Source organism: Mercenaria mercenaria, chromosome 16, assembly GCF_021730395.1.
Source record: "Mercenaria mercenaria strain notata chromosome 16, MADL_Memer_1, whole genome shotgun sequence".
Classification (NCBI taxonomy): domain Eukaryota; kingdom Metazoa; phylum Mollusca; class Bivalvia; order Venerida; family Veneridae; genus Mercenaria; species Mercenaria mercenaria.
In genome coordinates this window covers 2617296-2641423 of record NC_069376.1, presented here as the reverse complement: position 1 = coordinate 2641423, position 24128 = coordinate 2617296, and the positions used below count along the sequence as shown (strand labels likewise).

General features: G+C 35.8%; 1 long non-coding RNA gene and 1 other non-coding gene across 2 annotated transcripts; one reads left to right on the top strand and one right to left on the bottom strand.

Moving 5' to 3' along the window:
- Positions 1–947: 947 nt before the first annotated feature.
- Positions 948–21890, bottom strand: LOC123541315 (uncharacterized). Its single transcript, XR_008367590.1, has 3 exons — positions 21774–21890; positions 1899–2022; positions 948–1289 (listed from the first exon to the last, which is right to left on the bottom strand). It is a non-coding gene; the product is annotated as an uncharacterized LOC123541315 (long non-coding RNA).
- Positions 17018–17090, top strand: Trnaa-ugc (transfer RNA alanine (anticodon UGC)). Its single transcript has one exon. It is a non-coding gene; the product is annotated as a tRNA-Ala (tRNA).
- Positions 21891–24128: the final 2238 nt, after the last annotated feature.

The window sequence follows — 24128 nt, the reverse complement described above, 5'->3', positions numbered from 1 at the left end:
TTACGTAGAAAAACTTTTTTCTAAATTTTTACTTTCTCTATCATCAGAATTCCTCTTTGATTTTTCTCTTGTTCTGAGAAAAAAGGGGACATAATTACGAACAATCTGAAGTGCCTGATGGCTTATATCCTGTAAAAACATAGGGTCTGAATACAGACTAAAAACAATATTATAAGATAAGAGAATAAAAATACTATTTGTCTCAATGTTATACCTGCATTAAATGGACTGCTATATAAAAACATATAACGAAGGTTTGACGAAAATGTGTTTATCATTGTTTTCTATAACTTAGCAGACGACATCACTCACTTGTACTATCCCAACTTTATAATGCTGACTCACTGGAATATTACGCCGTAAGCACGTAACATGGTATCCCACTAGGTCAGATTATACTGACAGTCCTCTTAGTGCCAAGAAAGGAAGCTACTAGTACCATTATGACGCAGCCAGGGATCGGACCCACGACCTCCCGCACTCGAGCCGGGCGCTCTATCATAGGACACCATGCACCCTTAAATATATCATCCAAATTATGAAATGGTTTTAATAGTGTATATGTTTGTTAATAAAGTATTTACTTTTCACTGATTTGTCTGTGAACGCTGTTATATTGCTATAGGCTAAATGTCGGCTCATCTCCAATCTGCGGTACGGTGCTAGTCATTCTTCTGCGCCAGTTAGATCGCCTACTTTGTCGAGCTGTTGTCAATAGAGAACACAATTCGACATGTTGTTTAGATGAAAAATAATTCACTGCGTCAAATAAAATAACACAGACCAGAAATCTTAACGTATTCCTTGAATTATGGAAAAACACTTTATTTTATTATGGAACGTGTTTCGTACAGGTTTTAGCTGTGATAATGTACAACGTATCTTAACAGTTCCTAAAATGACTTTTTTTTAAGAAAAAATCTATGCTAGCAATAAATGACGACAAACTTGATAGGTTTGTTATATATGTGGTATTTTGTTTATTTTCAGAATGTAAAACAAACCCTGTATAAGTTTTCTGAAAGTGCGGAATAATTTTGAAAATGAAATTATTTCACGACGGATGGATTTGATTGTAAAAATATCATACTTACCCGCTTAAAATTTACCTTGTATTTCATCCATGATTTTTTTTGTCTGAAAATTCTGGTGAAGTATTCAGAGTTTCTTTCAGCATATGTGACTCTGTCTTCTTTATATCACAGTATGATCTAAGTGCAAGTACAAAGTAGAGCGATTTTCCCGTCAATTCTAGGTCACCGTGACACCGCAAAATATATCATCTTTACCTAAAATAAAAAAAGCAGGTATGCACATGCTATTTCTTCCCATAGAATAAAACGTTGATGACTGGTAAGCTCATATAATTTTGGTTTCATTTGAAATTGTATTGTTTACTGAAAAAGATAATATAAATTACATGACAAAATTTTGTTACAGATTTTTTTACAGAAATGTAGTTATTACAGTGTAAAACTTATCATATCGCCATCAAAACCATGACTTTCATGATTCTTGCATATTATCTATGGTCATCTTATTCACAAATTCTTGGTCAGCAGACACCAGTGACCCTTTCATATGAATAATAATAATAAACCGTTTTGGATAGCATTGTCACGTGATAAATATTTACGACAACTGAAGGCAGGTCTTGTTTCATTTTCACAATAGATAAATTTGTAGGCTGCTCTAGAATTTTTAAGAACACCGTTCAAAGAATTCAAAGGACTATGGTCTTGTTGGCTACATTCCTAGTTTAACGCAATAATATTTCCAAATTCTTGGTTTTATCCAACGATTTATAATCTACATTTACATGTTTTACTCAATAGTTGCAGTTATTTGTATATTCCCGGATTTGTTCGTTTATCTAATATAAATCAAATACTACTTACAACCAAGCAGAACAGCAAATGTTGGGAATATTTTCCCGGCGTTAGTATTTGGTGACACGTTTCCCAATCCTATTGACGTCAGCAACGTAAACGTAAAATGCTGTGATTATGCTGGGTTCACTGTCTGTAACGTCAGCAACGTAACGTAAAATGATGTGATTATGCAGGGTTCACTATCTGTAACGTTAGCAACGTAAGTTTTATTGGTACTTGTGGCGACACTATCTAACCATCCTAGAATACCAGAAAAAAGATAAAACACTTAGGTATGAAGCAGACGTCGCGATCACGTTAAACAGACTTAGAGCCTTCAACAGCGCCTTTCTTTCGAAAAACAAAACATATGCCAATATTCAGATCAAGTTTGCACAGAATAAAACTGTTAAAGATACATAATAGAGCATGTATTAGCTAACAGATACCAAACAATATTTTTACATTACAAAAAGCGAGATATCCAAATTACAATTCATATCATATAAATAATGAATTTTAGAAAGCAATTACGCCTTAAGAATAAAAGGAAACAAATCAAATTAGTCCGTCCTCTTCAACTGAGGAACAAACGTATTCTAAAGTAAGTTGTCAAATGAGGTTTCAGTGTATTCAAAGTACTGAAAAGATGTGAGAGTCCTTTGAAGTTAAGGTAATGGTGACGTCATGACACTCGGCTATTTCCGTCCAATTACGTATAATGCCGTGACGCAATATCGGCATTCTCCGGTCGTGCATGTAGCTGAACATGCATATGCAGGGGTGGTATAGTAAGTCATCAACAGGTGCGCGCAACACTTCCCGATGCGGGTTTTTTTTATGTCAAAACACCTCAATTCGGTGAGTAAACTTGCGATTATTTCATTGGTAATGAATAGATTTGGAAATGACATATAGTCTAAAGTACCCGCATGTGCCTCTAGTTTATCACTGACCTTTGCATTGTTCAAGTAAGTCTTACGTTTAAGAGAACATTCAAGCACAATGCACTTCATGGAAACACTTCCCCATTCACCACACCATATTAAATCGCATAAAAAGAGTTTTCATGCATTTCTAATGACTAAATGCCTTGACGGATGTTCTTATATGGCAAACAGTGTCAGTGATACCTTGATTAGTCATTGGAATCTAAACTTTCCGAAAAATCAGTAAACTAAAATTTCGCCTTCCCGGTTCACCAACTGAATTGCTGTCCTTCCCGGCTCACCAGTTTTCAGCATGTCTAACATTGGGCTGGTGCTGTGATCACGCTTGCCTGGAAGTTCTATCAATTCCAATAACTAATTGTTAGAGTGCTTGCACTAGATGGTCCGTAAACTTCATTTAAGCATTTGAAGATAATATTGAAAGAACGAGGCATATCTTGAACATATGTTGTATACTAGAAACGTGCATATGTATGATATAATTATGTTCTATAATGTCCTTGTATTTGTTATTTTAGGTACACGAAAGATGAAAAAGGAAACAAAACTTCTAGTCTGCATCAATGGAATTGTCAATATATGTTAAAAAGGATTGCTGAGTGATCGGCATGCAAGGCGTAATTGACGTATTATATTTTCCAAAAGCTGTACCACATAATATTGGAGAAGTGGAGAACATCATCTAACGGAATTACCCCAGACAAGGATTTCAACGCTCAACTAGGCCTTCGTACCAAACTTTGTCACGACTATGTCGGTTACTGTTTGAAGGTATGGATATAAATAACTGATTCAATTTCAATAAAGTTACAGTACTGTAGACAAACCTTAATAAGGGGTAAAGTTCGATACACTTCGACACATGATATTATAAATAGAATGTATTTTGGAAACCAGTAGTTAACTTGTTACTCTAATTATTTTTTCATGATAACTATATATGGCGTGTCATCGAAAATAGTCGAGTACGATGGCTTTGATTCCGAACTTGAGTTCAAGGCAAGACCCGATGAGACAAACAAGAATATGCATTGATAATATGCTAAGTAAAGCAAAATTATAAAGTTAAATTATTATCATGTGCTGTTTCTTAAAGGAGCAAACTTTTAATATATTTTTAAATGTATAAAGTCGCACCAATTCAGTTTAGTATTTAATGATATGCTACTATTTAATTTTGTATAACGTTTCAGGACCACGTGATCATCACAATTGCTCGAGAAAAATGAGAAACTACTGCATCGCGCCAACGAAATGTTCTTATTAAGGAGTTTTAGATGTGCGCAGGGAAAGACCAAGAGTGACTGCAACCGAATTATAATTACCACGTAGTAGAATGGGAACATCGATTGAATCTACACTAGAAAGCGGTTCAGGATTTAACATTTGACTAATGTTCAGATTTTGCTTGCAAATCTTAGTGCACCCAATTACATGTTAAAACTCGACGGACGTATGCTTGAACAGTGGTAGAACAATTTTACTTGCAATGTAAATTATTTTGCTTTTCTTAAACTGCGCTCTAGTTGTTGAAAATGTTGTTGTATAAAAGATTAGTTAAAATAGGAAAATTTACTGATATTTTATTTAAACCCTTACACTTTGGAAACCGTTGTGACATAAACATACGCACATACACTTTCAAGACATAGCAACATCTTCCATTATATCAGCTAATGTTATATATTTACACAAATCAACGAAAGTAGATTTATTACTTGATTGTAACAATTTTAAATTTTATTCACATTTATACAGGTATAATGATAACGTTTCATTAACTTTGGACGTTATTCTTTATAACTCAACATTTAAAGAAAATGAAATTCACCTTAAGTTTCATTAAGATCGCATATCTGACAAATTCTTTCCACATTGTATGTTTTAATTTTCTTCGATCAAGAATTAGTGTACATCTTTATGTCACATGTTCTCAACAATTGGAAATATTCAGACACGACAGAAAGACATTGAAACCATTAAACTGGAAAAATGTTGAGGTTTTGCGCAACTACACTAATTATAACTCAGAAATTTCATTAAAAACACACAAAATTGATAAAGTGGCAATGTAGTATAATCTGTGAACGTTTATTGACCGAAACATAGAGATAACAAGAATATTTACATTGTTGTGTTTTACCCGTTATGAGCATTAGTGTCAACTACATTTCATACAAAGTTTAATACTGCTGTTGCTGTTCATCAAAATCTGGCAAATGTTATTTAGAAGAAAGGAGAGGTGTGACTTCAACACAGACAGACAAAACAAAACATGTTTCAATAAAAATCACAATTGTTTGAAGTCACGCAAAATCACATTAAACTCCGTCTACAAAAGCTGTTCATGGCTAAATATTGTACAGTAGTGGTCACACGTAAAAATGAGCTGTTTTAAACGGTGTCTGCCAGTGGGTGAAACTCAAGCAACGACTACTTTTGTGGTCTTCATTTCTGACTTTTTCATAAACATCTACAACAAGCGGGTATTGTTCTTTCTACAATTCTGATTTTTTGACGTGTCATTTTATTCCCGAGAAATGCATGAATTACTATATGCAGTTTATGTTCATCTGTCTACGGATATCATACTGCTGAACCCCAAGTGTTTAGTTATTTTTGCTTAAAACAATAACTTTCGGAATTAAGAAATACATGCCTCATAGATAAATCATGTAGAATTGAGTAATATTTCCTGCATTAAAGAAAAAGGCTAAGTGGTCACACATACATCCATAACAATTTCTTATGGAAGCCCTGGAGGGACAATTGATTTCCGTACTTCCCACTTCCAACTTCCACACTTCTTACTTCTGACTTCCAAAGAGGGAAAGATGGAAGTCAGAAGTGCGGAAGTTGGAAGTCGGAAGTCAAGAAGTTAGAAGTCAGAAGTGTGGAAGTTAGAAGTAAAAAGTCGAAAGTCAGGAAGTTGGAAGTTAGAAGTGCGGACTTTAGAAGTCAGAAGTGCAGAAGTTAGAAGAAGGAAGTAAGAAGTCAAGAAGTCGGAAGTAAGAAGTGTGGAAGTTGGAAATCAGAAGTCGAAAGTCAGGATGTTAGAAGTCAGAAGTGTGGAAGTTAGAAGAGAGAAGTAAGAAGACAAAAAGTCGGAAGTAAGAAGTGTAGAAGTTGGAAATCAGAAGTCGAAAGTCAGGAAGTTGGAAGTTAGAAGTGCGGAAGTTAGAAGTCAGAAGTGCAGAAGTTAGAAGAAGGAAGTAAGAAGTCAAGAAGTCGGAAGTAAGAAGTGTGGAAGTTGGAAATCAGAAGTCGAAAGTCAGGAAGTTGGAAGTCAGAAGTGTGGAAGTTAGAAGTCAGAAGTGCGGAAGTAGGAATTAGAAAGTCAAGAAGTTGGAAGTGAGAAGTAGAAAAGTTAGAAGTCAGAAGTGCGGAAGTTGGAAGTAGGAAGTGCGGTAGTCAAGAAGTTGGAAGTGAGAAGTGCAAAAGTTAGAAGTCAGAAGTACAGAAATCAATTGTCCCTCCGGGGCTTCCATAATTTCTGGTCTGTATAATTTTTGGCCGCAGGAAATCTTTCGACTTGTTATTTATTTAGAATATTGTCAATTGCTACTATAAACAAGAGCACCGCCTTGCGGGTGCTGACGCTCATCTGATTTTTTTTTTGTGTAATAGAAATATTGTCCTACCCATGATTTTCTAAGTCTAAAAAGGGCCATCATTCTTGCAAAAAGCAGGATAGAGTTATGTTTCTTGATGTTCAGTGTCCACTTATGATGGTAAAAAACTGTTGCAAGTTTTAAAGCAATAGCTTTGATAGTTTATGAGAAAAGTTGACTTAAACATAATACTCAACCAAGAAAATGATTTTCTAAGTGCAAAAGGGGCAATAATTATTGCAAAAAGCAGGATGGAGTTATGTTGCTTGCTGTACAGGGTCAGCTTATGATGGTCAACAAGTGTTGCAAGTTTCAAAGCAATAGCTTTGATAGTTTAAGAGAAAAAGTTGACCTAAACATAAAACTTAACCAGGAAATCTGATATTTTCTAAGTCCAAAAGGGGCCATAAATCTTGCAAAAAGCAGGATGGAGTTATGTTTCTTGCTGTACAGGGTCAACTTATGATGGTCAACAAGTGTTGCAAGTTTTAAAGCAATAGCTTTGATAGTTTAGGATAAAAGCTGACCTAAACATAAAACTTAACCAAGAAAACTGATTTTCTAAGTCCAAAAGGGGCAATAAATCTTGCAAAAAGCAAGATGAAGTTATGTTTCTTGATGTACAGGGTCTGCTTATGATGGTGAACAAGTATTCCAAGTTTCAAAGCAATAGCTTTGATAGTTTAGGAGAAAAGTTGACCTAAACATAAAACTTAACCAAGAAATCTGATATTTTCTAAGTACAAAAGGGGCCATAAATCTTGCAAAAAGCAAGATGGAGTTATGTTTCTTGCTATACAGGGTCAGCTTATGATGGTGAACAAGTATTCCAAGTTTCAAAGCAATAGCTTTGATAGTTTAGGAGAAAAGCTGACCTAAACATAAAACTTAACCAGGCAACGCCGACGCAGACGCCGACGCCGACGCCGACGCCGACAACCGCTCAAGTGATGACAATAACTCATCATTTTTTTTTCAAAAAATCAGATGAGCTAAAAAGTACCGCACAGTGTTATGGCGCTTTTATCTTTAGCAACATGTAAATAAAAAATCAGTACTTAGCACTCTTTATTAAAACAACAGAAATAGGACATAATTTAAATAATTGGCTCAAGTGCGGAAGTTAGAAGTCAGAAGTGCAGAAGTTAGAAGAAGGAAGTAAGAAGTCAAGAAGTCGGAAGTAAGAAGTGTGGAAGTTGAAAATCAGAAGTCGAATGTCAGGAAGTTGGAAGTCAGAAGTGCGGAAGTTGGAAGTCAGAAGTGTAGAAGTTAGAAGTGAGAAGTGCGGAAGTAGGAAGTCAGAAGTGTAGAAGTTAGAAGTCAGAAGTGCGGAAGTAGGAAGTCAAGGAGTTGGAAGTGAGAAGTGCAAAAGTTAGAAATCAGAAGTGGGAAGTACGGAAATCAATTGTTCCTCCAGGGCTTTCATAATTTCTGGTCTGTATAACTTCTGGCCGCAGGAAATCTTTCGCCTTGTTATTTATTTAGAATATTGTCAATTGCTACTATAAAACAGTACCGCACAGTGTTATGGCGTTGATTTCGTTGAATCGTATTGAAAAGAAAGAAAAGAAATTGAATCAAGTTTTAAAAATATATTTACGGATCTGGGAATCGAACTCCCGACGAAGAAGTATTACACGAATACCGTTACCATTCGGCTAACAAGGAATTAATATTTGCATCGTAAATGTAGCTTATTATTGTCCGGCACTCATTAATCTTCGCCAATATTTTCGGGCGTTTTCGTTATTTTACGTGATAGTTGTATCCTGAAAATATCTAGATTTATCAAAATAATCAATTTAGATAACAGCAAAGTGGTGTAGTGGTAAGCTCTCCGACTTGGAAACACGTTACCATGGGTTCGAACTCTTTTTTAACCATTCTTTAAAATATAATTCCTTGTGTTTGTATTTGTATCTATGGTTATATTATGTTATGGAACATTTCATTCTGTGTCGCTAACAACAGTTTTTTTTAATTGTCCGTTGAATTAATGAATGCTTGTCCGGTCATGAAGATTTTAAACGACATTTTGTATAACGGTTTTATGTACTTAATCGATAGAATCTAGTAGAGAATTACGTTGATAAATCATGATAAGTGTCTGTTAATTTTACATATAAAATAAGAAACAAACAAAAAAATAAAAATAAATAAAATTAAAAAAAAAACAAAACAATTTAGTCAGACAGAGGACTCGAACAGACAATACTCAGATTAGTGGCCAAACGCTTTGTCCGCACAGCTATATCTGCACATGATACATGATAGTATATCATTGGTTCTTCAATTGGTTATATCGTTGTTTAGTTTCGGACTACGAAAATTAATTTCTGGAAACACACGGAATATCCATGTGTGCCAGGTCAATATTTACGGACAATACTGTGCGATACCTATTATATAGGTTGAGCGACAAGCGTAAAACGGTTTGTTAGTGTTAGAACAACCAAAACTCAGTTTTACAGACAATAATTATAGTTTTCGTTTGTTTTCTTCTGAAATTCTGATCTTGAAAGCTTTCCTTTATATGTTATCATCCGATTGCTATTGAACACAGAGAATATTGGCAGATTAGAAGCTGAATTCATATCTAGTGACATATGTTCTAGGGTAGTTTGAAAGGGAAATATGTCGGATCACGTGACCGGAGAAGCACTGTTATCTATTTTGTGTATGAAAAAAACGACGACTGAGTGTGGATTTGTGTAAAGGATGCACGAGCCCACACCACAGTTTCCTAGACTTAACCATTTAGGAAATGTTTCCTTTTTTTCATGAACGAAAGTAACATCAGTAAATCAACTAAAACACTGAGGTGTCGAAAGCTACTCATTTCACACAGTATGTCAAATTCGAACTTTGCAAAATCCACTCGGTATCAGTTAAGTCATTACACATATCTCGGTTATGTAATCATTACTTTTTGTGCTAGAAAAAGAGGTGTTACCTCTATATGATATAACAAAGTAAGATTTTCCTGTATACTTGACTTTTTGGTAAAACTGTATTGTGGGTTTAACGTCACACTGACACAACTATACGTCCCATGACGACTTTCTAGGTACTGATGCTGGAGGGATACCCGAAGTGCCCTTCAATACATTATTTCATTATCTGGGTAGAACCACTGGCCTTCAGCATGCAAGCTGGATGGCAATTCTCACATTAAAAAATCAACGCCCGGAGCGAGGCTCGACCCACAGCAGCGATAGGCATCTGAAGTCGATGACCACCTGTTCTCTTTAAATGCATGTCAATGACGCCTTTTCTAAAGTCATCTATCCTTGTCACATTTCTTAAATTGTAGCTGTGGTACATACAAATCAAACGCCATTAGACATCTCCTAAACATGATCTTCGAAGTAATGAAGTGTGTATTTGTTCAAGTGTTACTCTTTTGTTCCAGTATCTATATAATAAATATAGATGTATTCCATTTCATCACATATATCATATAAATCAAACAAAAACATACCGAAGTCAGTAGTTCCAATATGAAAACATCTTTCTGGGCAGCCGGAATACAGCGATTTTTCCAATTTCCGTTAGGTAGGACCAGCCTTCTGTGACTTATGATGTTTTTGAATATTTCCGTTTCTAGAACTTTTCGCTGTGTTTCTTTCTCTGTTCAAGTGTTCGCTTTTCAGTTAGACGAGCTGTTGTATTGACCGTAAACTTTTCTTGCGAGAAGAAAATACGTTTGTTCATCTGTAAAAGATGACAGAAATAAATCTTTAAAATAAAACGTACTGTATTCCTAGAGAGTATTCTTTCTATTTATAATATAGCGCAAACAAAATATTGGTAATGTCTGCAAGCTCAATCTGCGGACTGGTAGAAAAATGTCCTCAAACTGCCTCGATAGCCGCGTGGTAGAGCGTCCGAATCGAGTGCGGGAGGTTGTGGGTTCGATCTCTGGCCACGTAATTCCAAAGACGTGAAAATTGGTACAAGTGGCCTCCTTGCTTGGCGCTCATCATTAAAAGGGAAACTGGTCTCCCCTCTCACACCCTCGTGGCGATGAATTCCATTAGGAATGGCATGTCGAGAGTGATTAATATAAGATGTAGAACTTGTTTCACAATCCACCTAAAATAAATTATGTATATACGGAATCCTGTTGGGGCCATTTTTAATGTCGCTGTCGCGTTTGTGGGGTCGACACATGACAACGCGAAGTGACATAGCGACATTACGAAGTGACACCCGACAATCGCAAACGACGGCGACAATGCCAAACGACAATGTCGCGTTATCCACTTTGAAATGTCGCCTTTCAAAAGCACGATATATCGCGATGTCACTTCGCGTTGTCGAGCATCGTATCGCATTGTCGCTATGTCACTTCGTATTGTCGCGATGTCACTTCGCGTTGTCGTGTGTTGACCCTGCAAACGCGACGGCGACATTTTCAAACGACATGCGATAATCTCAAACAACGCTCGACAACGCGAAGCGACATTTTCTTAATGTCGTATCGTATGTCGCGTGTCACGGGTTTGGGTGAGGGTCGACGCGCGACAATTTCAAACGATACACGACACGCGAAGTGACACTCGACAATACGAAGCGACATTTTCATAATGTCGTATCGCATGTCGCTCGTCTACCGGTGAAAAGGTAAAATATTTAGATACCGATACAAAATTATGAACCTTTACAACTATTTGCCCCAAAACATGTTATTTGTAACTTAGAAATAGCGCGAAACTTCTTCTAGATTTACTATATTTCATTTTGTTTCAAACAAATAAATCAGTACATAGCTTGATATTTATTGTGTTGTTACCTCTACTAAATATTTCCTTCCAATATTCTTTGGTACTATTTATTCCACGGAAACTTTCTGGATGTGACGAATATTCTATAGGTTTTCCATCCGTAAATGTTTTCTTAGCGTTTAACCCTTTCCTGAGTGCATTTTGACCAGGCTATGGATGTAACACAGCTCTATTGAAAATAATTGAAGATTGGAAATATTTTTTAGACAAAAATCAGTATCTGGCAGCAATTCTTATGGATCTCTCAAAGGCCTTTGACTACCTACCTCATGATCTGTTGCTTTTGAAAATGAAACATTATGGTGTCTCTAATCAATCATTGAAACTTATTGAAAGTTATCTATCTGATAGAAAACAGTGTGTAAAAATTGGGAATATATGTAGCGACTATCAGAATATTATTAAAGGTGTTCCGCAGGGATCCATACTCGGACCAATTTTGTTTAACATATTTATTAATGATATCTTTTATTTTATTGACCGAAGTCAGTTATATAACTGATGATAACACTCTTTCCTATTCAAGCCCGTCTGACAGATTTAATCAATACACTGGAGAATGATAGTTTAACTCTTATAGAATGGTTTTCAAAAAATCAAATGAAAGCGAATCCAGAAAAGTTACAGGCTATAGCTTTTGGCAAAAAAAAACAACACATCAGCAGAAAATTAAATTCAAATTTCAGAATATAGAAATATCATGTGAAGACGAAGTAAAACTACTTGGTGTTAATATAGATTTTTTGTTAAATTTTTATTCACATGTGTCTAGTTTATGTAGAAAAGCTTCTAGGCAATTAAATATTTTGAAAAGGTTAGGAAGACATCTTAATAAACTAGGTAGATTAACTGTTTACTATTCTTTTGTAATGTCAAACTTTAATTACTGCCCTCTGAGCTGGCATTTTACTAGTGAAGGCAACACAAGGAAAATAGAGAAAATACAAGAAAGGGCATTAAGATTTATATATGAAGACTACACTAGTACTTATGAACAATTATTAGAAACATCAGGACTTATTTCTTTAAAAGTTAGAAGGCTAAGAACCATTGCACTAGAAACTTACACAATTTTGAACAAAAAGTCTCCTGATTATTTACATGATCTTGTTAAATATAGCGATGTTCACTATAATTTTAGATACACAAACATGGTTGAGGTACCTAGAACAGAAAGGTATGGTAAGAAAACATTGCGGTATGCTGCTGCCAAGCTATGGAATCAGCTCCCTGATGAATTTCGAAAAACATCCTCTTTTAGTCACTTTCGCACTTTAATTAATACCTGGAAGGGAGAGAACTGTGCCTGCTCATCATGTGGAGCGACATAGGGTATCTGATTTCCATAGACTTGGTGGCGACATACTAGTCGTTACTGTTTTCCTTGCTCATTTTTTTATTTCTATTTAAAGTTTCTCCTTAGCATGTCTTTGTACTCTCTTTTGTCCCAGTTATGTTGTTAAACCTGTAATTATTGCTTATTTTTAATTTACTGCTTTTATACTTTCTTATTTAGTTGCCTATGTTTGTTTGCAATGTAAAACAGATGTATGTGCTTGTGCTTAAACCTGCTTTTGAGCTAAGCTTGCTCAAATTACTTATGTGCTGTGTAACTATTTGTAGTGTGTACCGTGTTATATTGCCTATTTGTTTGCAGTGTGAAAACTGTTTTATGTGCTTGTGTTTACTCACTTGTGTAGCTATCGAGTTTGCTTAAATTGCTTATATATGTGCTATAAGTAGTGCAATGTGTATTTATAACCTTCTTTTGCGGTAGATACAGTTTGTCTCAACTTTCTTAATATAAGTGTTTAGTTTTTAGACATAGTCATAAAGGTGCTGATTAGATCTTATAGCCAGTTGGATCTTGCATCCACATTTTTTAATTAATATTGTACTTTTAATAACACTGCTTTATAATTTCACGTATATGTTTGTTAAGTCGGTGTAAAAAGCTCATTAGAGCTTATGTTTTTTGTTTGTTACTCTCCGACTTTGTAAATAAATATTACTTGACTTGACTTCACTTGTGCTTGTTTTTAATGCCTCAGTAATCGAAATTGAGTTAAAATTTAGAAGTGAGGCTCCGGTGGGGGAAAAAATAAGAATTGTGAAAGATTGCATTTCGCCATTCTGGTTGTAAAGTATTGTCATGATTATAGTTTATTTGTGAAACCAAATGGCAGAAATGACTTAACAGGGTATTTTGTTCCTATATATGCATAGTCAAAATAATTCAACGTGCAGATTGTTTTATATTTGTGACTGGTAATCTACGCAGTCTGGTCAGGATCCATGCTGTTCACTAATGGTTTCTCTAATTGCAATAGGCTTTGAAAGCGAACAGCATGGATCCTGACCAGACTGATCTGTGCAGGCTGGTCTGGATCCATGAAGGTCGCAAACCCACTATGTTGGTTTTCTCATGGCTCGGGTCAATTATAGATATATAGCCAATATGAAAACAAGTATCTCGGTATTTCCTAGGATCGCGACAAATTAGTTGGACTAACAGGCAGTGTGATCTGACAAGAGTGACGGCTATTATGTAATACATCATTTAAGTTTGTAGATTTGTAGATAATAATAGTCATTTTATGACCAAAATGTTTTCTTCTATCCCTTGAAAAATACAATTAGTTTGTACAAAAAATAAGGCAAATGTTTTTCTTTATGTCCTGATAATGCCACTTTTTGTTCAGTCTTATATTGTATTCCTATTTTACAGGAAAGTAGACGTGGAGAGAGAGGAGGGGGCGTAGCAGAAGAGACAGTCGCAGTCGAGGGAGGAGTCTTAAAATAGTGGGAGGTGAAAGCAGTAGCAGAGGTGTAAGTGGAAGTCGAGGAAGGAGTGGAAGCCGTGGCAGAAGCAGGAGTCGTGGTAGAGGCAGTGGATAAGGTAGAGGAAAAGGAAAGGAGGCTAGGGCATCTGTGTCAGATAAGAAGCGTGTGGAGGAATGACGAAATGAAAAGAAAGAGGCAATGAAGGTACAGTGAGTTTGGAGCTTTCATTTTTCACAAACTGTTAGTATTATTTGAAATAATGATTTTTAAAGGTCAGTTATTAAAAAATGAAGTGGTGTTCTAAAAAAGTATATATTAGAAATATAGTAAAGGTAATAAAAATATTTCCTCTGTGATTTTAAAATATTCAGAGAGCTCTCGTAAACTATTACAGAAAGCAGGAATAATTTGGAAACAGATACTGTTCCATGGAATGTTATTACCAATTTTGTCAGTACCATATCATATCAGATATTAAAATACCATTATTGTTATGTGTAAATGACATTACATTCCAGTTATGAAATTTTGTGTAATTTTAGGATATAGTTGACGGCCAATTAGCTTATATATTTCATGTCACATGAGTGTCACTGTGACCTTTAGCCTTTATTTCAAAATCAATAGGTGTCATCTGCTGTTCAAGATCAACCTCTTATCAATTTTAATGATCCTAGGGCAGTAGGCCCAAGTGTCCTCAAGTTTTCTTCCGAAAATGTTTTAACTTTTCCGGATCACTATGACCTTGTCCTTATGACCTCAAAGCCAAAGGGGTCACATGATTGTAGGCTCAGGCGCGGGAAGTTATCCTGAAACCGTAAACTGTTCAGATTTCTCTTGATCTTGACTTTGACATCAAAAGTCAAGACTGTAATTTAAGATGTTTGACCTGTGAACAAGAAATTACTAAATTTTTCGAGCCTTTCACAAGTTACTGTCTGAAAACAATGAAACCAACCGAACGACAGGGTTCTGGATTTTGCCCATGACATTCAGTTTCATGGAGGTGAACACAATAAAAGGATTGCCTAGACAAGCTGTGAAATGACCTCTGACATACGTGACCTTGGCCTTTGATATTGGAACCTAAAGTCTGCATGAAACACTCTGTCTTATTCAGGTTAATACTAATGACATGCTAATATAAACAAGAATCATTTATGCTGTCAAAGTGATCTGAAATGACCTTTGACCTGCAAGTGTGGCCTTGACATTTGAGATATGAACCTAACGTTTACACATTACATCTGTCTCATCAGTGTGAACCTTTAATGCTGAATACAAACAAGAAGACGGTACTCCATGTGTATCAAAATTATTGTTCGGACAAAAATTAAACTGGTAGATACTCCAAACAGTCATCTGGACAAATGTCCTGGCTTTCCCCAATCAAGTTTGACAAAAAATAAGGGCCATCTGCTGACTACTGCATTTTCTACCTAAATTGTCTTACAGTAAAATCATTAGTGTATAAAAGCAATAATTTATCAGTAACACAATGGTGCATAACAGAAACACTGATGGATTAATCACCTGGTTACTACAGTTACTGATCATAAATCCAGGATAACACTTATTTGAATTTGAAAGCACCTGTTTTATTAATGATTAGAAAAAAACATGCCAATGCAGATAGCATAATGTACATTTTTCATCTATATGGTAAATATTATGTATAGTCAATGTCAAACAGTAAACGCTCTTTAGCCTACGGTAACTTCCTAAGTACAGTCGAACTTCATGTCAAACAGTAAAACACTCTTGCCGATTGTTCCTTTCCTTATTATAGTCAAACTTTTGCTTGAACTTGATGGGACTGTCAATGTTTTTTTCCAAATTACTGGCACTTTGAGTGTTTGAACAGTACACATAATACACAGATCTTTCAGGGACTTCAAGCTGTATCTTTCCTATCTGAAGATGGATCCATGTAGCGGGATTTCTTTTCCGAAAAAAGAAATTTTGTTGGTGGTGGCGACTCTGGTGCCAATGTTCTTTTTAATTTTCTTGGGTCAGATGGTGACATTTTTGATGGTGTTGTTAACGGTGTATCGCTACTTTTAAAGTCTTCAATCATATCTATCATCATTTAGGGTATGTACTGATATTGTTTGGGTTCTCTCTCCTGGTATGTCGACCACGTTGAAGACCGCTTGCTCCATGTGCGATGCAATCTGAAGTAACGGAAAAAGAGATATTCTCAGATTTCCTGAGCCTTACGATTATTCAAAAATTCACATAATACCTTCGCAGTCTTGTGCTTATCCATTTATTTGTGCATTCATTTTCTAACGTCTTTATATGAATACATTAGTATAAGAAAGTGTTCTTTTATTAGACTTTGACTATGTAAGTGTTATGACAACATAAATTCTTTTTCACAGATTTACAGTTTGTGTGTGCTATATGGCCGATCAATATTCAACACGTTTACTTGGCGTACAAGTCAAAAACGTTGAAATCAAAAAGGAAAATCAATTTCTTCTGCCATAGTAAAACATTTACTGGATTGAAGGCAAATATTGATCTGCAAGTCATTTACAAGTGTGTATTATAACATGAGTCCTTAGTTACAAATATTAATTGTCAACTGTTCATGCTATTTGCCAGTGTACAGTTCAAAACTATATGAGCTGCGCCATGAGAAAACCAACATAGTGGGTTTGCGACTAGCATGGATCCAGACCAGCTTGGGCATATGCGCAGTCTGGTCAGGATCCATGCTGTTCACTGTGAATGCCTACAGCAATTGGAGAAACCGTTAGCGAACAGCATGGATCCTGACCAGACTGTGCGAATGAGCAGGTTGGTCTTGGTCCATGCTGGTCTCAAACCCATGATGTTGGTTTTCTCATGGCGTGGCTCAATTATGATTTTTTTTCTGATGTAACCTTATGGAACATTTTTGACTGCCTTGCCTGTCAATAGAAAATAATATATTGCCCTCAGTCCTTACTGAATGGCTTGTGTAGCAGTGTGTATATAATGTATATAATTTGTTTATGATATCGGTTGTCCGGTTAGCTCAGTTGGTAGAGCATCTGACTTGCAAGCAGAAGGTCGCAGGTTCGAGTCCTGTATCGGGCTGCACATTTTTTAGCTCCTATTACACTTGCATGTCAATACCAACATATGTGCCATCTGTTCGAAGGTATAGTTCCAAATATTGAAGGGAAAGCCATACAACTAACTTGTGAACTCTTGAATGGAAATGGAAAACCTGTTTAAGCGTTAATCAATCGATGAAAGAACATACGGTGGCTCTCCTGTTTTGGTTTTCAGCAGAGGTCTGTCCTTATGATGTTGATAGTCTAACGCAGCGAGCATGTTTCTGGCTTTGTATATCGGGTACTTAAAATGTGCAAATTGACTTCATAGTAACATTTCAATCGAACAAAGACATTCATAAAAAATAGGTTTCAATTCTAGACACAGAAAAATCTCCATTAATAGTCTTTTAACTGCATATTTCTTCTCAGAGTCAGACTTTACCACTAGTCAGACAAATTTACAATTTGAACAAATACCATTGCAGATACACATACATTTATCGGACACAATATTTTTCCTATGTTCTATTTGATCAACACAAGTCAACTTAGAGTTACAGGGAGACGTAATTATCATTCTCTGTATCAGGCATAATATTCCATTTCCTGTCGTGGTTTTGAGCGAAAAATGTTTAGCATGTTAGATATATCTAAGGTGTGTTCTTATTCATGGAGTGGAGACCGGAATGTTCTTCTTATTCATGGAGTGGAGCCCGGAATGTTCTTATTCATGGAGTGGAGCCCGGAATGTTCTTTCAAAATGAAATAGCATATGTAATAATGCATAAAAATGTGTTATTATTATTTAGTAAAGTAATAAATTCTTAATCTTCCTGATCAACAACTAGAAATGTGTCCATGGGACACAGATGCCCCCACTACATGACATTAAAATGACAATTTTTTCCCAGGTCAGGGGCCAGAACTCCTACAATACTGAATGAATCCGGATGTGAAACCCCAGGTGCACAACTGCACATGCTGACCAACATTCCTGTAAACTTTGGTGATTCTAGGTCAAATACTTTTGGAGCTACGTGCGACACAACATTAAAATGACCAATTTTTTACTAAGTCAGGGGCCATAACTCCTACAAGACTGGATGAATCCGGACGCGAAACCCCAGGTGCACAACTACACATGCTGACCAACATGCCTGTAAAGTTTTGTGACTCTAGGTCATATACTTTTGGAGCTAGGCATGACACAACATTAAAATGACCAATTTTTACAAAGTCGGGGGCCATAACTTCTACATGACTGAATGAATCCGGACGCGAAACCCCAGGTGCACAGCTACACATGCTGACCAACATTCCTGTAAACTTTGATGATTCTAGGTCAAATACTTTTGGAGCTATGCACGACACAAAATTAAAATGACCAATTTTTTACTAAGTCAGGAGTCATAACTCCTACATGACTGGATGAATCTGGACGCGAAACCCCAGGTGCACAACTACACATGCTGACCAACATGCCTGTAAAGATTTGTGACTCTAGGTCATATACTTTTGGAGCTAGGCACGACACAACATTAAAATGACCAATTTTTACAAAGTCAGGGGCCATAACTTCTACATGACTGAATGAATCCGGACGCGAAACCCCAGGCGCACAACTACACATGCTGACCAACATTCCTGTAAAGTTTTGTGACTACGTCAAATACTTTCAGAGCTACGCGCGACACAACATTTTCGGAAGGACGGACGGACGGACAAGAGCAAATCTATATGCCCCCCCCCACAAAGTGGGGGCATAAAAACTATAGGAGAGAGATAAGCTTACGTGTATGCATATCGCTTGGCACAGTACATAAGGATTGCCTCATGAAATGTTTCTAGTTCACCAGTGTGTCTGAAAAAAAAAGGGGGAACAATTCTATTCTAACACAATTTTCTTTATTGTTCATACGATAAGTACTTTGATAAAACAATGTAAGAACTCAGCAGTATTTTTGCTAAGTTTTGATTTGTTGGGGGTTTTTTTTTTTCAGAATGTAAAAACAAACCCTGTATAAGTTTTTGAATGGGAACTTTTTGAAAATGAAATTATTTCACGACAGATGGATTGATGTAAAGTATCATACTTACCCGCTTAAAATTGACCTTGTGTTTCATCCATGATTTTTTTGTCCGAAAATTCTGGGGAAGTATTCAGAGTTTCTTTCAGCATATGTGACTCTGTCTTCTTTATATAACAGTATGATCTAAGTGCAAGTACAAAGTAGAGCGATTTTCCCGTGCATTCTAGGTCACCGTGATCACCGCAAAATATATCATCTTTACCTAAAATAAAACAAAGCATGTATGCACATATATCTTCCGATAGAATAAAACGGCCCCAACCCACAACTCACGTGACCGCCCATTCACTCAGCGTACGCCACAATTATGGTATCCGGTCCACAGATAAGCACGTTCTATATGACAGTGCTACAAAAATATATCAAATGTTAATGCCTGGCAAGCTCATAATAATTTTGGGTTCATTTGAAAGTGTATTGTTTACTGAAAAACATAATATAAATTACATAACAAAATTTTGTTACAGATTTTTTTTACAGAAATGTAGTTATTACAGTGTAAAACTTATCATACCGCCATCAAAACCATAATGTTCATGATTCAAGCATATTATCTATGGTCATCTTATTCTCAAATTCTTGGTAAGCAGACACCAGTGACCCTTTCATATAAATAATAATAATAATTACCGTTGTATTGTCCGTAAGTATTGACCTGGCACTCATTAATCTTCGCCAATATTTTCGGGCGTTTTCGTTAATTTACGCAATATTAGTATCCTGAAAGTATCTACATTACTAAAGTACATGTAAAGTTAATCAATGGCACGGTGGCGTAGAGGTAAGGTGTCTAGCACGCACGTTACCATGGGTTCGAAATCACTTACGGAATAGATCTTTTTTCAATTTAATGCATTGTAAGGTTATCGTTTACATTATTTTTATGTGTCATATTTCATGAATTTTGATTGTTTTCTCTTGTAATATTTTCTTTTCCTGGAACGTTGGTGACAGGTAACTTGTCTTTTTATCTAAGATACTATTAAAACAATTTTATTCCATTATTTTATAACTGGAAAATATGATTACTCTAAATTAATGAACCATAGATATCACGATACGTTTGATCAAATGAGTAGAAAGTCTGCATATAAAATTTGGGGAAAAAATATATGTTCGGACGTAGAACTCGAACCTACAATCCTGATATTGGCAGGTAAACGCTTTGTCCGCACAGCTACCTGCACATGCGACAGTATATCAGTTAGAACGATATATGTACTATTTAGTTATACCGCTATTTATATTCGGACACCGAAAATTAATTTACGGAAATACACGGAATATTCATGAGTGCCAGGTCAATACTTACGGACAATAGATAGCATTGTCACGTGATAAATATTTACGACAACTGAAGGCAGGTCTTGTTTCATTATCACAATGGATAAATTTGTAGGCTGCTCTAGAATTTTTAAGAACACCGTTCAAAGAATTCAAAGGACTATGGTCTTGTTGGCTACATTCCTAGTTTAACGCAATAATATTTCCAAATTCTTGGCTTTATCCAACGATTTATAATCTACATTTACATGTTTTTAGTTGCAGTTACATTTGTATATTCCCGGATTTGTTCGTTTATCTAGGTGTATTTATTAAAAATAAATCAAATGCTACTTACAACCAAGCAGAACAGCAAATGTTGAGAATATTTTCTCGGCGTTAGTATTTGGTGACACGTTTCCTAATCCTATTGACGTCAGCAACGTAAACGTAAAATGCTGTGATGTAATACGTCTCAATGCTGGGTTCACAATTTGTGACGTTGACAACGTAAGCTTCATTGGTACTTGTGGCGACACTAACCATACTAGAATATCAGAAAAACGATAAAATATTTTCATACAACTTAAATAGGTATGAAGCAGACGTCGCGATCAGGTTAAACAGACTTAGCGCCTTCAACAGCGCCTTTATTTCGAAAAACAAAACATGCCAATATTCAGATAAAGTTTGCACAGAATAAAACTGTTAAAGATACATAATAGAGCATGTATTAGCTAACAGATACCAAACAATATTTTTACATTACAAAAAGCGAGATATCCAAATAACAATTCATATCATATAAATAATGAATTTTAGAAAGCAATTACGCCTGAAGAGTAAAAGAAATTAAAATCAAATTAGTCCCTCCTCTTCAACTGAGGAACAAACGTATTCTAAAGTAAGTTGTCCAATGAGGTTTCAGTGTATTCAAAGTATTGAAAAGATGTGAGATTCCTTTGAAGTTAAGGTAATGGTGACGTCATGACACTCGGCTATTTCCGTCCAATTACGTATAATGCCGTGACGCAATATCGGCATTCTACGGTCGTGCATACATATGACTTTCCGTAATAACCGAGGAGTGCCGAAATCGTATACAAAGAGGAGTGCATTCAAAGATACAAAATATTGCCCGATAATTATAACGGGTTCCGCATGTTTTATTCTCCATGTTGATGAAAGAAGTCTATCAAGAAGTAAATGGCTTTAAGGATATGACATACAGTGTTTATTAAAGCTTTTAGAAGAATATTTGAATTAAATCACATAATATTAGATTTTTTAGAAATGTATCATATATTAACACGACGAAGATGTTATAGGCCGAGCGAATGGTTTAATGATACATGATTATTACTTACCTATGGCTTTTGTCCAAGTGCTGTCACTCCCAGAATGCAATGGCATCAAACACACAAGCTACCCAGTGCCCTACTAGTGTGAACGTTATCATTAACAAAAGTAGTACGGCAGCATCATACTTTGTATTACTAAATTATTCAATATGCCTTACCACATTAAGTTAGCGTAGTAATCTGACTGTCTTTAAAATATCTGCTTTCGTCATTGTCTGAAAGAAAAGTAGCAAATAAGTATTAGTTTAAGTTATTACGTTCCTGAAAAACTTGTTTTTCAAACCTTATGATTAAAAAAGCTCAAATGTTCCGTATAAAGATGATATTGGAAAAGTTCTTGTAGCACCGAATGGTGCATGCGCAATCAGAAATTTGCACCAGGTCTCGAGTTTTTCCAGTATCATGACTAGAAATTTTCTCTTTTTTTTACATAATTCTTGCCACAGAAGTGTTGAATGCATGTGATAATCTCACAGTGGAATACATCTGATAATCTCGTGACGTTTTACCGATATGCGACTGGCTTATCGCATTTATGGAACGCCGTTTTTTTTTGTTGTTGTTTTTTCTGCAATATAGCCGGCACTTTATATGATATAGAAAGAAATGTTTGTGATTCATTATTTCATACAATTTATTAAACTTTCAACAATGTTCAATATTAATACCTCTTTGTGCACAAGGGATTTTGTTAATTGCTCTTTAATTCCCTGGATTATGGTCCTGTGTTGTCAACGAAGTCCAGGTGAAGGCATGCATCACATTTGTTATAGCTCTAGTAACATATTTCGATAGTCATCGAATGCGGCCATTTGAGCTAAGTTATGTTATACATGAAAGGGAAATATAGTTATTTTTGCTCAAAACAATAACTTTCGGAATTAAGAAATACATGTTTCATAGATAAATCATGTAGAATTGAGTAATATTTCCTGCATTAAAGAAAAAAATCAAGTACGTTATCCATCCATAGCTTACTTTTTAGGTGGTCACACATACATCCATAACAATTTCTTATGGAAGCCCTGGAGGGACAATTGATTTCCGTACTTCCCACTTCCAACTTCCACACTTCTTACTTCCGACTTCCAAAGAGGGAAAGATGGAAGTCAGAAGTGCGGAAGTTGGAAGTCGGAAGTCAAGAAGTTAGAAGTCAGAAGTGTGGAAGTTAGAAGTAAAAAGTGTGGAAGTTAGAAGAATGAAGTAAGACGTCAAGAAGTGTGGAAGTTGGAAATCAGAAGTCGAAAGTCAGGAATTTGGAAGTTAGAAGTGCGGACGTTAGAAGTCAGAAGTGCAGAAGTTAGAAGAAGGAAGTAAGAAGTCAAGAAGTCGGAAGTAAGAAGTGTGGAAGTTGGAAATCAGAAGTCAAAAGTCAGGATGTTGGAAATCAGAAGTGCGGAAGTTAGAAGAGAGAAGTAAGAAGGCAAAAAGTCGGAAGTAAGAAGTGTGGAAGTTGGAAATTAGAAGTCGAAAGTCAGGAAGTTGGAAGTTAGAAGTGCGGAAGTTAGAAGTCAGAAGTGCAGAAGTTAGAAGAAGGAAGTAAGAAGTCAAGAAGTCGGAAGTAAGAAGTGTGGAAGTTGGAAATCAGAAGTCGAAAGTCAGGAAGTTGGAAGTCAGAAGTGTGGAAGTTAGAAGTCAGAAGTGCGGAAGTTAGAAGTAGGAAGTAGAAAGTCAAGAAGTTGGAAGTGAGAAGTAGAAAAGTTAGAAGTCAGAAGTGCGGAAGTTAGAAGTAGGAAGTGCGGAAGTCAAGAAGTTGGAAGTGAGAAGTGCAAAAGTTAGAAGTCAGAAGTGGGAAGTACGGAAATCAATTGTCCCTCCAGGGCTTCCATAATTTCTGGTCTGTATAACTTCTGGTCGCAGGAAATCTTTCGACTTGTTATTTATTTAGAATATTGTCAATTTCTACTATAAAAAAGTACCGCACAATATTATGGCGTTTTTATCTTTAGCAACATGTAAATAAACAATCAGTACTTAGCACTCTTTATTAAAACAACAGAAATAGGACATAATTTCAATAATTGGTTTGATGACGCAATAGGTTGAGTGGACGGATGTGTAATTATTTTGTAGCGAGAGTTTTGATGGTTCGAACCTTTTTCTCCCTCTAATATTTTTTTCACTGTTTTACATATAACTTACATACTTTGTGTAAGTTTGTTTTTCTCTGGTTTCTAATTCATTCACGAACGCTTCAAAAACATTAGATTATATTAAAGACAACCCGTATTTAAATACAACTACGTGTTAACTGTAACATGTATAAGTTAGAGAACAAGTTAGTACTAGTTTAACCAACTCGCGTTTTCGTTGAATCGTATTGAAACTAAAGAAAAGAAATTGAATCAAGTTTTATAAATA